The sequence below is a fragment of the Panthera pardus genome, unplaced genomic scaffold, assembly GCF_024362965.1.
Source record: "Panthera pardus isolate Hobbes unplaced genomic scaffold, ASM2436296v1 HiC_scaffold_25, whole genome shotgun sequence".
Taxonomy (NCBI): domain Eukaryota; kingdom Metazoa; phylum Chordata; class Mammalia; order Carnivora; family Felidae; genus Panthera; species Panthera pardus.
In genome coordinates, this window is record NW_026526821.1 from 19,492,926 (window position 1) to 19,506,179 (window position 13,254).

Consider the following 13,254-nt stretch of genomic DNA (forward strand, 5'->3'; position numbering starts at 1 on the left):
GAGGAGGGGAGAGGCTTGTACCTACATAGGCCGGAGTTCAAATCCTGGTATTGTCACTTAACTTGGCTGAGTCTCAGTTTTCCTACCTGAAAAACAGAGGTGAGTGTCATCACTTCCTCAGGCTGGTGCTGCAGCAGGGATTTAGTGAGCTAATAGAGGAGGGTCTAATGCATGGTCAGTGGTCAACAACGGCTACCTTTTGGTATCATGGATGCTTTTGTATGTAAATGACAGTAAGAATAATACCTTACAAGCTTCCTGCCATCCACGTGTAGGGGTGAATTCAACTTCTGTTCTCGGACTGCTCCACAAGGATCTGGCGATACAGAGATGACCGCAACAGAGCTTGGGACGTCCACACCAAGGGCCTAGGGGAGATGGGGGGCGGGGTGGTGCAGAGCACTCCCATAGCGTGGTGCCCCGTGGACCCTGGGTCACGGCAGAGGTCTCCTTTGGTCCTGTCTCAGTCCACGTATTGATCACCCATTTCATCAGAGTCCCACAGCTTGCTGACGTCATTGGGAATGACCAAAGATGGGAGAAAGCCAGTTCAAGAAGATCCCCTGTGAATAAGGCACAGCCGTGTCTCTTAGCTGGCTTCCCATGCTACCTACTGCTTCTCCAGTACTGTGCTAGGTTGTTCATGCAGCACTTAACCGATAGCTTTATGAGGTAGGGCCCTGTATTGTGCCACTTCTATAGATAGACCCTGAGACTTACAGAAGCCACACAGTGGTTCGTCCAGGGCCACATGGCATGGAGCTGCCGAAATGCTAATGCAGCCTCTGACTGCATGAACGGAAGCGAAGTGTCCTGAGCATGGCAGAGACTCATTGTGTTCCGTGGCTATTAGATCCCTCGGAGGGGTGGTTCTCACTGAGTTTCGCCGGAGTCCATCCAAGGGAGGGAAGGGGAAAGACCTTGAAGACATAGGACCTCAAAGCATGGGGGTGGGCACTCTATGGGAGACAGAGGCCAATGAGGCAGATTACTCCCTCAATCTCCGAGGGGAACTTGGGGGCCAAAGAGAGCTCCATGCTCACCGAGAGGCAGAACTTGACCTGATATTAGCCAGTTGGAGCCGTCTGGAAGCTGATCTGGTTCCCCTGTGAAGTAGTGAGCTTCTTGACACTGGGGGTATTCAAACTGCACAGGGCTAGAAGTGCTGCTGAGAGCAGGTCTGTAGCAGATGAGTGGTCTGGTGTGCATAGCACCTCCAGCGCTGTGCTTTGCATTGAGCAGGTGCTCACGCTGGGGGGCTGTTCAGGATCAGAGCTCTCTTGGTTGCTCAGTAAGAATCATTGCTTAGGGGCGCCTGGGTGGCTCAGTGGTTTGAGTGTCTGCTTCTTGATTTTGGCTCAGGTCATGATCCCAGGGACGTGGGATCAAGCCCTGCATCTGGCTCCGTGCTGAGTGTGGAGCCTGCTTGGGGTTTTCTCTCTCTTTCCCTCTGCCCCTTCTTGCCCGCCACTCGTGTGCATGCTGTTTCTCTCTCTCTCTCTCTCTCAAATTAAAAAAAAAAAGAATTGTTGTTTGGATCCAGGTAGCCCCTCAATTGCCAAGGAGGTAGGAATTATTTTCATGATGACCAAGCATCTCACATACATCAATCATTTCATTTGAACTCGGTCTCAGTGCTAATCCTTGTGCATACCTCATGGGATTATTACAGTTGAGAGAACTGAAGCACAGAGAGGTTAAGCAACCAGCCCAAGGCCACACAGTCGTTGGTAGAGCTGGGATTTGAACCCAGGCCTCTGGCTCTGCTCACTATTGTCCTTGCCTCAGGACCTGACAGGGGCAGGAATGACCCTTGCAGTCTCCGGCCAATGCTGATAATAACGAAAGTTGTTCAATTGCTAGGACCCCTGAGCCACTGCTGGGCTGGGGGACTCTCCTTAAGCAGGACACAACTTTGACTTGCCCAGTACTGTGGCAAGTACTGTGGCTTGGGAATTCAGCCACAAACCAGACAGGACAGCAGGGAAGAGGCGATGGCTGGGCAGGTGGAAGGGCCGGAAAGGGGGAGAGGCCCAAACAACAACAGGCCTGGTGGGTGGACACCGAGCTCCTTCCCCCAGGGGAGGCAGATGGTCCAGGACGCTGCCGACTGAACCCTCAGCGCCGGCAGGGGTAATGTCCCGGGTGCACACCCTTTCCCGGCTGCCTTCATCCCCGGTCTCACTCCCTACTTCCATAACTAAGTGATGGCATAAACCTGGGGGACTCTGCCAGCCCAGGAGAGGAGCACCTTGCCTAGCTGGGACAGAGGTCCAGAAAGGATCCCGAAGGAAGAGAGATGTACATTGAGAACTCAAGGGCGAGTAAGGAGTGAGCAACTAAGGAGGGAGGCAGGAGAGGAGGAGTGTTCCAGGCAGAGGCACTGGCATTGGGGAGGTTTGGGGCAGGCACGTGGTGTGCCAGGAATGGCCGAGGCAGGCAGGGGAGCAGGGAGAGGTGAGGCAGACCCCAGACCACACAGAGACTTGGATGTTGTCCCTGGGGACCAGCCCATACGCCTGTTGGGGGGGGGGGCGTGTGTGCTGATGGGGCCAGTTAGAGGGCCTGGGAGCTGGGAGAGGGTCTGCGGGGGCCTGGCGTCACCGGCCGTCAGCTCTGCTTTTCTAGAGCCCCCAACAGCGGGGTTGGGACAGGAGCCCCGTTGAAAAGATTCCTGGGTCCCTTTCAAGGAACTTCCTCCTGCCGTCTGGTCCCCCATCTCCGGGAGCCCATAAAGCCAGTCCTGCGGGTAATTATAGGCTGCAAGAGGCCCAGGGCAGGGAGGCTGGGGACGTGAGGGGGGCGGGTGGGGTGCCGGCCAGCAGGAGCTCTCACGCTGGCCTGGCTGCCGAGGAGAGAGGGTGCAGACACCAGGGCCCCCATAAAGTTACTCCAGAGCAGGCCGCTCTTACGGGCATTCTGGGTGGGGGCCTGCCATCACTGGGCGCCAGCTGGGGCTCCCCCTGCCCTCTTGTCTCCTCTAGGGCCTCTCTCTGCGGTTGTCAACGTACGTTTTTGGGAACGTGGTTGCCTTCCTTCGGAACGCTTGGACCCAGTGGGTTTTGCAGCCACTGGCTGTGCTGGTCCTCTTTCAAGTGAACCAGCCAACCCTGTTTCCTCCTTCCAAGTCCTCCCTGGCAGACTGAATGGGCCGCCTTGAGTTCCCTTCAGGCTGCAACTTCCGGCTTCTTTTAAAGAATCAGCTTCTTTTAAAATGTATCCACTTGAGAAAAGTCACCCACATGGGTTGGGAAACAAGACAATAACAAAGCAGAGATTGTGGAACAAAGGGACGTGGATGTGAGTCCCTGCTCCACTCCTCACCGCCAGTGTTGTTCTTGGTTAGGTCTCCAGGGCATCCGAGCCTCGGTTATCCCATCTGTAAAATGGGGATAATACCATCCACTTAGCGGGGTGGTTGTGGATCAGTATTAAGTGTTTGACAATCCTTCCCCAGTATTTTCCTCATAGCACTTGATTCAAAGATTTAAAAAGCCTTCCCAGGTCTGCCTACTGCCCACATGACATTTATGGGGCAGATGATCTTAAGGAAGACGGAAATGGGGCCCAGACAGGCAGAGGGTCTTGTGAAAGCCGTGTGCTGTCTAATTAAGCTCTGTTTCTGTTCTTTTGTGAAGCACGATCATTTGTTAGCTCCAGTTAAAAGGAACTATAAAACCAATATACGACCCAACTGAAAATTTAGAAAGCGAGGGGGAAAAAACCCCATCCTTCCCATTAGGTCACCAGCCTAGTATCCCAAGTGCAGTGACTTCTATGTTAACCCACAGTGGGTATGTGCGGGTCTTGATAAGAAATGGGAAACGTGAACACCGCTTTCTCACCTCCCATCTCAAAGCACCTTTGCCTGCCTTCCCGGCCTTACAGATGATCATATCAGTGGACACCTATTATTTCATGAAATTGATGTTGAATTTTGCTTTCAATTTTTCTCTATGCTAAATAATGCTTTAATGAACAGGTTTCTTTTTCCACAGAGTGTTTCTCTTTATTGGTCTCATTTCCTTAGGATACATTCCCCGAAGTGGAATCAGTAAGTCTCAGGGTAGGGACATTTTTGTGGTTTGTGATACGTATTTTCCAATTTACTTTCCATAAAGCCTGTTCTAATTTACTTTGCCTGTTTAGCAGTTTCACGGCAACGTCACCAGCATTAGGTGTTATGGTTGACGATTTTGTTTGTTAGGAGATATATTGTGACTCCTTTATGTTTTATTTTAATTCATGTTTCCTTGTGGATGAAAAATGTGCACCTATATGTTATATGTTTTCATGGGTTTACATTCTCTTTTCAATATTATCTGATATTTTTGGTGTATTGAGTAAGACGAGTCTCTTGCTACAAAATGCAAGAATGCCATTCCTGGGTGCCCGTATTGTCTTCCACGCCTGACGGTAATAATTGTAATAAACTGGGGCTGCCGAACTTGAAATAAACAAATGATTACAGCAGACAATAGAAACGCAAACCTGACCCTGATTAATGAAATTGCAAATGTGGCTTCCTGGGGTGGATGTCAGCCAAGGGCTTCCCCTGTGACTTGCATTGGGTCCTAGTGACACCGTAAGTGGTTTGGGGACTTGGGGAGGTGACAGGATGCTTGTGGGGCTAGGGAGGGGGGTGCCGTTTGGAGTGGGTGGGTGGAGTCTGGTTTCTACAGACAGCAGAAAAGGACCGATCTGGAAGAACTTCACAGCGAGAGGAGTCTGCATGAGATGCATGAACACGGGTCCATCGGGAGGATTTGCGGCAGGGTCACTGGTGCTCAGGTTGGCCATCCCAGGCCGAGTCCCATAGCCCAGCCCAGAACTGAGCATCCCTCCTGGGCCCGACAAACAGAGAGATATGAACAGCCAGACCCAGGTTCATGGTGGACTGAGGGACGTCAAGGAACCCAGGCAACATGTCCTGCCCCCTCTGCTTCCCAGCTGGGCCTGTCCCTCCCAGGCTGGTGTCCTCACTGTCCTTACCTACACCGCTCTCTTTACTCACACTCACAAGGCTTCCCTTGGACAGTTTTCTTCCTCTTGGTTCAAACGAAAGCTTCTCAGATTGCTGTCCTCAGAGCTCCCGTGCACTCGATGGGTCACAAGCAAAACCCGTGTGCGTCACCCCTCTTGTGTCACCCAAGGCATGCTGACTCTCTAACTAGAGGATGAGCACCTCACTCAGACTCAATGCGCGTTCACCCCTGCGGTGCCCATGCTAGGTCCCCCTCCCCCAGGAAGCCCGCTGGCCCTCTCCAGTTAGCTAATGACCCCTCCTTTGCCCGCCTTTGTGGAGACGTTGATGGCTGTTCTTGTCACACCGGGCCCGTGATCGCCTGTTCACAAGTTGGCCCTCCTACCCAGAAGCTGCCAGGACCTGCGGCCACATCTGTGCCTTCTCACCCATGCCTGGCACCTGCCAGGACACATCATAGACGCTCAAGGGACATCTGCCGCAGGAGTGAGTGATAAGCACTCTCCCATTTACAAGACATTCTCCCCACATGTTACCTGTTTGATATGAACACTGTAAAGGCAGCTAGCCTGAGAGTTGTTACATGCATTTCACGGAAGGCAGTAACACGTGACACAAGCTGACAAATGGAGCATCTCAGCGTGCCCAGACAGTGCTCAGCATTTTACGGGCGGTTTCCTATCGAATGGTTCTGGCAACAAGAGGAGGTGGGTGTGCCCGTGACCCCCACTCCACTGGGTGAAGGCTGGGCCTTGCTGAGGACAGTAACTTGCTCAGGTCACATTGCCACGACAGGACAGAGCCGGAATCTGAAACCAGTTCTGTGTTTTGCCGAAGTTTCCACTCCGCTAGGGCCATACCTCCAAATGGCATCGTCACGTTCCCAGTCTCCATGTCTGGATGTCAAGTTCTAAAACGTCTTACCTTCCCCTGCATCTCCAGTGTCTAGCACAGGGCTGGGTGCGGGTAGGCATCAATAAATGCTGACCGACTGGATGGATAGACGGACGGACGGATGGCTGGATGTCCTCCCCAGCTCTGTTGCAAGCAGGGAGTTTCCACTTTTGTGCAGTGCAGTTGGGCGATGGGAGCTGGGCTTAACTTGGAGCTGATCCTGTACTTGAGTTGTTCTGGTCATAAAACACGAGGGTGTGTCCTCATCGGGGACACAGTGAGCAATGTGCCTGCCAGTACATCAGATCCGTCCTGCCAGACACCGAAGGCGAAAAATGACACATCCTGGGAGAGCAAGCAGCCACCTCCCTCCCGCACGAGGCGAGCAGGATCATTTTGCTGCATATACATATGCGTTCCTCTCCCTGTGACGCCTTGGGAGATAACATGTCCTGCGTATGTCCCAGAGCGTAAGGGAGCAGCTAGTGAGTGTGATGGGTGCTGCAAGGGCCCACGTGTCTGGGGGAGGGGTGGGCTCGGCTTCTTTTCTAGGCAGTAGACAGTGGAGGGAAGTAGGAGCCCCCATCCTGGGTCTGCAAGATCAGACAGGGCCTGCTGGGGTCAGCATTTTGTCTCTCCGCCCAGCGCTGGCCAGAGTGCCTGGCCGGCGGATCTGGCCCACCAAGGCTGGGGCTGGAATGAAATGGGTTGTTTGCTGTAAAGTCTCATGGACCCCACCAGCTGGGCATTCAGCCCAGCTCCCGATCTGTACCTGACGTCCAAGTACAAAACGCAGGGCCCCCGTTTCCACGTATATCCTGTCAGGGCGCCCGGCTTTGCCAATGTGACCTTCTCTGGGTTCTGAGGTGCCCAATGAGAGATATGACCAAAATCTGTTGATGTTGGTTCCATGTTCAATGTGAATCTCACTCAGGCTGTTGGTATTTCAAAGTGGTTCACAGCATGGATACGGGAGCTGGCAACACCTGGGTTCAGATTCTGACCCTTCTGCTAATAATCGGGTGACTATGGGCAGGGCATGTCGCCTGTCTGAGCTTCATCCCCTCACCTGAGTAGCCACAGGCTTTGAACCTCACAGGTGGCTGGGGTTAACGGAGAGCCTGTATAGGCTTTTGCACCATATGTCCAGCACACTGTTGGAGAGAGAGACAGGGAGAGACAGAGAGAGAGGGAGGGAGACGGAAGGTTGGGGGGGAGGTGAGTGAGGAGGCATGAAGGGTGGAGGGGAAGGGGATTAGCCTGTCAGGCCCCGGCTCTATGCTTCTGGGGGTCCATTCTTAGGCTCTGCTCAGGACTGCAGGGTAAGGGCAAGACTCTTTCCTGGGAGGACAGTGACCAAACTCAGCTGCTCTCTATCTTGCATGGCTTATTCCAGAGCTAAGTGCCACGATTCTCTGAGCAAGAGGGAGGGCCGGAGGCAGTCAGAGGAGGAGGAGGGCTGGGGCTGGGGCTGGGGCAGGCAGAAAAGAAAGGAGATCTACCCCACCCCCACTCCCCTTCTCACCACCCTCCTCCCTCCTCTCGCCCCCACAGCAGCCTGGCTTCCTAGGGCTCTAGACGGGGTTGGGGAGGGCGGCGCAGGCCTGCCTGCACACTTTGGTCTGAATTCAGCTCTCCTGCCCACTCACAGCCAGGCTCTCTCCAGTCCCCCTTGCGGCTTCCCCCAAACCGGGTTAGGAGCCACAAAGCGGTGACAATGACTCTCTTCCCCAACTGTATTCTGAAGGCCATGGGTTCCTCTCATCCTCTCATCGGATGTCCTGGGGAATTTTCTTTCTAAGAAAAAAGTTTGTTGTATGAATTAATGAAGTGTGACAATGCTTATGGCTTCCCCAGGGAAGTATCGTCTGAATCAGGCTTATCCCACAGCACGTGGGGCAGGGCATGCATCACACTGGGTAGAGCGTGTGTGTGTGTGTGTGTGTGTGTGTGTGTTTACACGTGGGTGTGAAAGGTGGAGGGAAACAGGCGGCCACTCCCCTCGAACCACTCGCTGCCCCCAGAGCCTGAGGTTTCCCGGGGAAGGATCTGTGTCCACACACCCGCCCCGGCTCCTGGGGGGCACGGTGGGGGGGCACCAGCCTCCTCCCCCCCTCACGGGGGGGGGGGGATTTGTACCAGCAGCTAAGCAGATAATTGCTTGTCAGATTGATTGAAGGCTTTTCAAAATGTCTTTTCCTTGAAATGTCCTCCCATCCCCCCAATGAGCAGATTATTTGAGTTGGAACGTTTCCCCCTCAGCTTTTTCCCTCCTTTCTCAAAGTAGTAATTACTGCCCAAGTAGCCCTCCGTGGCGTTTCCTGTCATTTGGAGGCTGCAGCCAGCGGCTGTTTCCTCTGCTGGGGGAACGAGCCAATTAGGGAAACACCCTACCCCCAGCCTCAGCTCCGTCGGCTCCTGGCAGCCTCGGTGGGGCCACGGGGCCACGTGGGCCTGGATGTCCCCCGTGGGGGACGGTGGGTGGGAAGGAACTGGCCAAGTGACCAACTGAGGTGGCCCCAGAGCTCTCCTGATGCTTCCTGTTCTTGTTCTTTCTGTGCGCACGCTCGCACTTACACGTGGACACACTGGTGCATCTGTGCACACCTGTGTGTATACAGGTGAACTGTGCAGGGCTCTTGGATGCAGTAAAAACCCCAAATCACTGCAGTGATTTTCCCAAGGGAGCTCAGCCTTGTCTGCAAGGTGTGGCCCCGTTTTAAGCGGATCAGCGGCCGGGAGGTTGGACAGATACGCCGTAAAGCCAGCCGAGTGAAATGCTGATCGCCAGCCTTACGTGGTGGCTTTACGAGTGTTCGTGGCACAGTTCTTTCCACTTTTCTATATTTCTGAGTATTTCCAAACTACTCACCATAAAATAGATGTAACAAGCGTGCAAGGCTGCTCTACCCACCTCGTTCGTCCACACTCAAGGATTTGTGACGGCCAAGAGGCTTGCATTTAGGCAAACTGAGCAGGACGGAGCCCAAGATGAGATTAACGGCTGAGGCTCGTGAGTCCAGAGAATTTGGGTCTGTTTCAAGCCCTGCCCATCTGTGACCTTGGGCGAATGACCTTGCCGCCGTGTGCCTCACTTTAGCCACCGGTAAAATGAAGGTAATAATAGAAGTTTCGTGAGGTTGCAGGGAGCATTGGACAAGAGGAAGCATGTACAATGTTTAGCACTAAGCCCTGACCATAATCTGCGCTTCGCAAATGTCTGATAAACAAATAATAAAACCAGATCTCGAAAGGAGGCACATACCGCCGGAGGCTCGCAGGAGGGAACGTGCGACAGAGATGAATGTGGCAGGGAATCGGGTGTTTGGGGGATGGATTCAGTGTGGCTGTGCCAACACGTGGCTGCGTGGAGTGTGGAGGGGTAGGGGTGGAGGGAGGCTGGGGGTGGCGGTCAGGACCACTTTGCTTTGCTAAGACCGTGGGCCCTGGGATCAGATAGCTTAGTTCAGATCGCAGCCCCTGCCGCTTGCGAACTTTGAACAAGTGACCTGCATCTCCGTGCCTTACTTTGTCTGTGAAAAATGGGACCACAGCCCTTCCTACCTTAGGGCTGAGTTAATAAATGCAGAGAATGTAGAACAGTGCCCGGTCTCCTGGCCCATGGAAATGTGTGATCAAAGCGTTTGCCATTATCATCCTTTGTAGACACACGGACACAGACCGCACGCAGTTGCACAGCCCTGTGTGTCGGGGGCCCACGTGTACAGGTGCATCTTCAGCCACGTGACCCGCGTGGGTTCACTCTTAGGGGTGTGGTGGGTAGAGGGCACAGGGAGTCCGTGGGGTAGTGAACCCCTGGGAGATGGCCCATCCACTCTGGGCAGAGGCCCTCCTGTGAGAGGCAGAGTCCTGGGGGTCCCCAGAAACGGTAAAAAGTATGATGTATTGAGAAGAGTCGCTGTCACTTTGCTACGTGAACGCCTCCCGTGGCCATTCACGCATTCGTTCAGCCGACAGACCTTTCTGGAGCACCCATTATACACCAGGCCCTCTGCACTTGCTGGTGGCTTTGTCTAACTTGCTCTTCCACACACATTCTCTTTGGCTTTTTAGACTCAAGTCCAATGTCACCCCCCTGTGAAATCTTCTTGACTGCAGCAGGCCATGTTAGTGGGTTCCCTTGGTACCAGGTTTCGATCCCTTCAATGAAACCAGTGACGCTCGCCTATTCTCCATGAAGCCCAGCACCAGGCACAGCCTCAACACATGTGCTTTGAATGAATGAATGAACGAATGAGCGAATTGTTCAGCGTGAAAACACCACCGGGGGCCCAAATCCTGCTGACCGGTTCAACAGAGGGGTTGGGAGTCAGTTCAGCAACTTCTTAAACACTGCCTTCCGTGCCACCAGCTCCCAGCCAGGCAGGTGGCAGAGGCTGGAAGAGGGTTGCTCAGGAGGCAGCAGGCGTTGGCTGCATGGGCGTGTGGCATGGTGGGGGGGGGGGTGGTGGCGAGTTCCTCAAGGCTGCTGGATGTGTTGGGAAAAGCAGGGCAGGAAGGTTGTCAGCGTCCTTCAGATAACGGGAACGTTCTGACCTCGGGCTGAGCCCAAGGTCCTTCCCTGGAGGCCCTGTCGGCCCTGGCGCTCGAGGCCCTGACACCCAGGGGAGGCCAAGGAAGCTGCTTTGGTGGCAGGAGCATGGACACCGAGCCGCGCTTCATCTTGCTCCAGGCCTGCTAGCGGCGGTGGGCGCAGAGCGCTGTGGGGGCTTGCAGGAAGCTGGAGGAGTTTCCGTCCCTCCGGGGGTCAGAGGTGGCTGGGATCTGGCAGCCAGGGAAATGGGGAACTTCCCGTGGCCCTCAGAGCTGAGGCTGGCAGCAGGAACCTAAACAGAGCTGGCAGCCCGGAGATGCCAAAGCGATGATTTTCATGGCCAGTTCCCCCTGCAAGGCACATGGTGGGGCTGGATTTCATGGTATATGCGGATGTAGTGTGTGTGTGTGTGTGTGTGTGTGTGTGTGCAATGCTCTAGTGCATTCATATGTGTGCACAAGCGTGTGTATAGTTCACGTGTATGTGTACATGTGTGTAGTTGCACACACGTGTTAGTGGGTCACGTACACACACATATATGTGGGGGGGAGGGTGTGAGGCAAGAATTCAGGGTCTGTGTGTCTCTACCCGTGCCTGTGTTTGTGCTCAAGTTTGGGTGTGAGTGCTCTTGGCATACTTGTGAAGCAGGAATTCGTGTGTGTCCATGTGTGTGCTTATAAATACACCTCTCTTGGCGGATAAATGTGATACTTTACACTCAAATATATGAACACTCGTACTCTCTATTAAATAAGATTCCTAGGGGCGCCTGGGTGGCTCCGTGGGTTAAGCGTCCGACTCTCGATTTCAGCCCAGGTCACGATCTCACGTTTCGTGATATCAAGCCCCACGTTGGCACGTCTGTGCTGACAGGGTGGAGCCTGCTTGGGATTGTGTCTCTGCAGCTCCCCTGCTCCTTCTCTCTCTGTCTCACAATAAAAAAATAAACTTAAAAAAAAAATAAGATTCCTGGTCCCACCCAGCCTCGGTTATTAATCAGAGGTGGGCAGTTGGAAGGTGTGACAATAGGATGGTCTTTAAGGGTGAGGCGCGAGTCGAGCTTCCCCTCTGCTAGGGAGGGACCTGGGCCTGGCAGTGAGGCGGCCCGCAGCCCAGCCCCACCTGCAGCCCAGCCCCATCGGCTGCCAGCGAGCGCTGATCTCAGGCAGGATTAGGTACAGCATCAACCGTGGGTCCAAGACCTCTGGGCTGAAAATGTAGGTCCCTGCCTTGAACGACCACAGATATGTGCTCTAAACCCAGAGCTGGGGGAGCAGAACAGAAGGGCCATTGACATAAGGCCTCATGGAGAGGAGGAGCTCCAGTAGAATCAGTAGAATCTTTGCCTTTACAACATTGAAGACAGTTTGCTAGTCACTGTTACTAGGGATCTGTTGTGGCACTTGGGTGGCTCAGTCGGTCGAGCATCTGACTTCTGCTCAGGTCATGATCTCACCGTTCATGAGTTCGAGCCCCGCGTCGGGCTCTGTGCTGACAGCTCGGAGCCTGGAGCCTGCGTTGGGTTCTGTGTCTCCCTCTCTCTCTGCTCCTCCCCCACTTGCTCTCTGTCTCTGTCTCTCTCTCTCAAAAATAAATACACATAAAAAAATCACAAAGTTATTAGGGATCTATGTGATATATATTTGTGTGATATCTGTTTCTAACACTAGACCCAGAGCTGGTAAACTATGGCCTGTGGGCCAAATGCGGCCCACATTTATTTTGTAAATAAAGTTTTATTGGAACACAGCCACACCCACTTGTTTATATATTTTCTGTGGCTGCTTCTGTGCTACAACAGCAGAGCTGAATAGCTGTGACATAGACCCGATGGCCTGTAAAGTGTAAAATATTTACTATTTAACGTTTTTAGAAAATGTTTGCTGACCTCTGTACTATACTGTTAATTTCATGAGGGTGGGGCTTATAAGGCTGATGCAAAGCCAGTGCTTAATAAATATTAGTTACATAAATGAATGACCTGATCAATTTTGAAAGGTATTTTTGGAACTCCAGGCAGAGAGAACAGCATGTCCCGAGACATGGGGCCAAGAAATAGCAAAGGGTGTGCTGGTGATGGGGGTGTTTGGAGTGGTTGGAGTTCAGAGAATATTCCGTCTCCCCCTACCACACACACACACACACACACACACACACACACACACAGTGGGGACTGTGGGAGGGCCCAGAGATGGATATAATAGAGGGGGTTTTGGGTGAGGGAAGGCTTCCTTGAGATGGTGATATAGAGCAGAGTCTTGCAGACGTGTAGAGATTTTCCAGAAGGTAGAGGAAGGGCATGTCAGGTTGAGGGAGCGACAGAGGTAAAGGCCAGAGACCCAAGAGGCACAAAGTTGGTTGCTGAGTGCAAGACCCTGCTGATTATTCTGAGTTTAGATGACCGTGCCATGGGGACCCCTGCGGCCAGCATGAAGCTGGAGAGGTTTTGAGGGCAACATTTGCAGGGCCTGGAAGGTTTCCATCAGGAGCTTTGCACTTTGTTTTCTGGGTACTGGGGAATCTCGGTGGGGGGGGGGGGGGGGCTCCAGGGAATAGTAGTGCCTGCCTCCCAGGGCTAGGCTAAGGGTTACATGACATTGGCGATATGAACACATCCACCCCGTGCCTGGCACGCAGTGACGATAAACAGGGTTGCTGCTGGATACAATACAGGATGCCCAGTTGAATGTGAATTTCAGATAAATGAGAAATCTTGTGTTCGTATAAGTATGTCCCAATATTGTGTGGGACATACTCTAACTCAGTGTCTTGCATTTTTATTTGTGAAATCTGGCTCCCCAACTACTGTGGGATGTAGGCT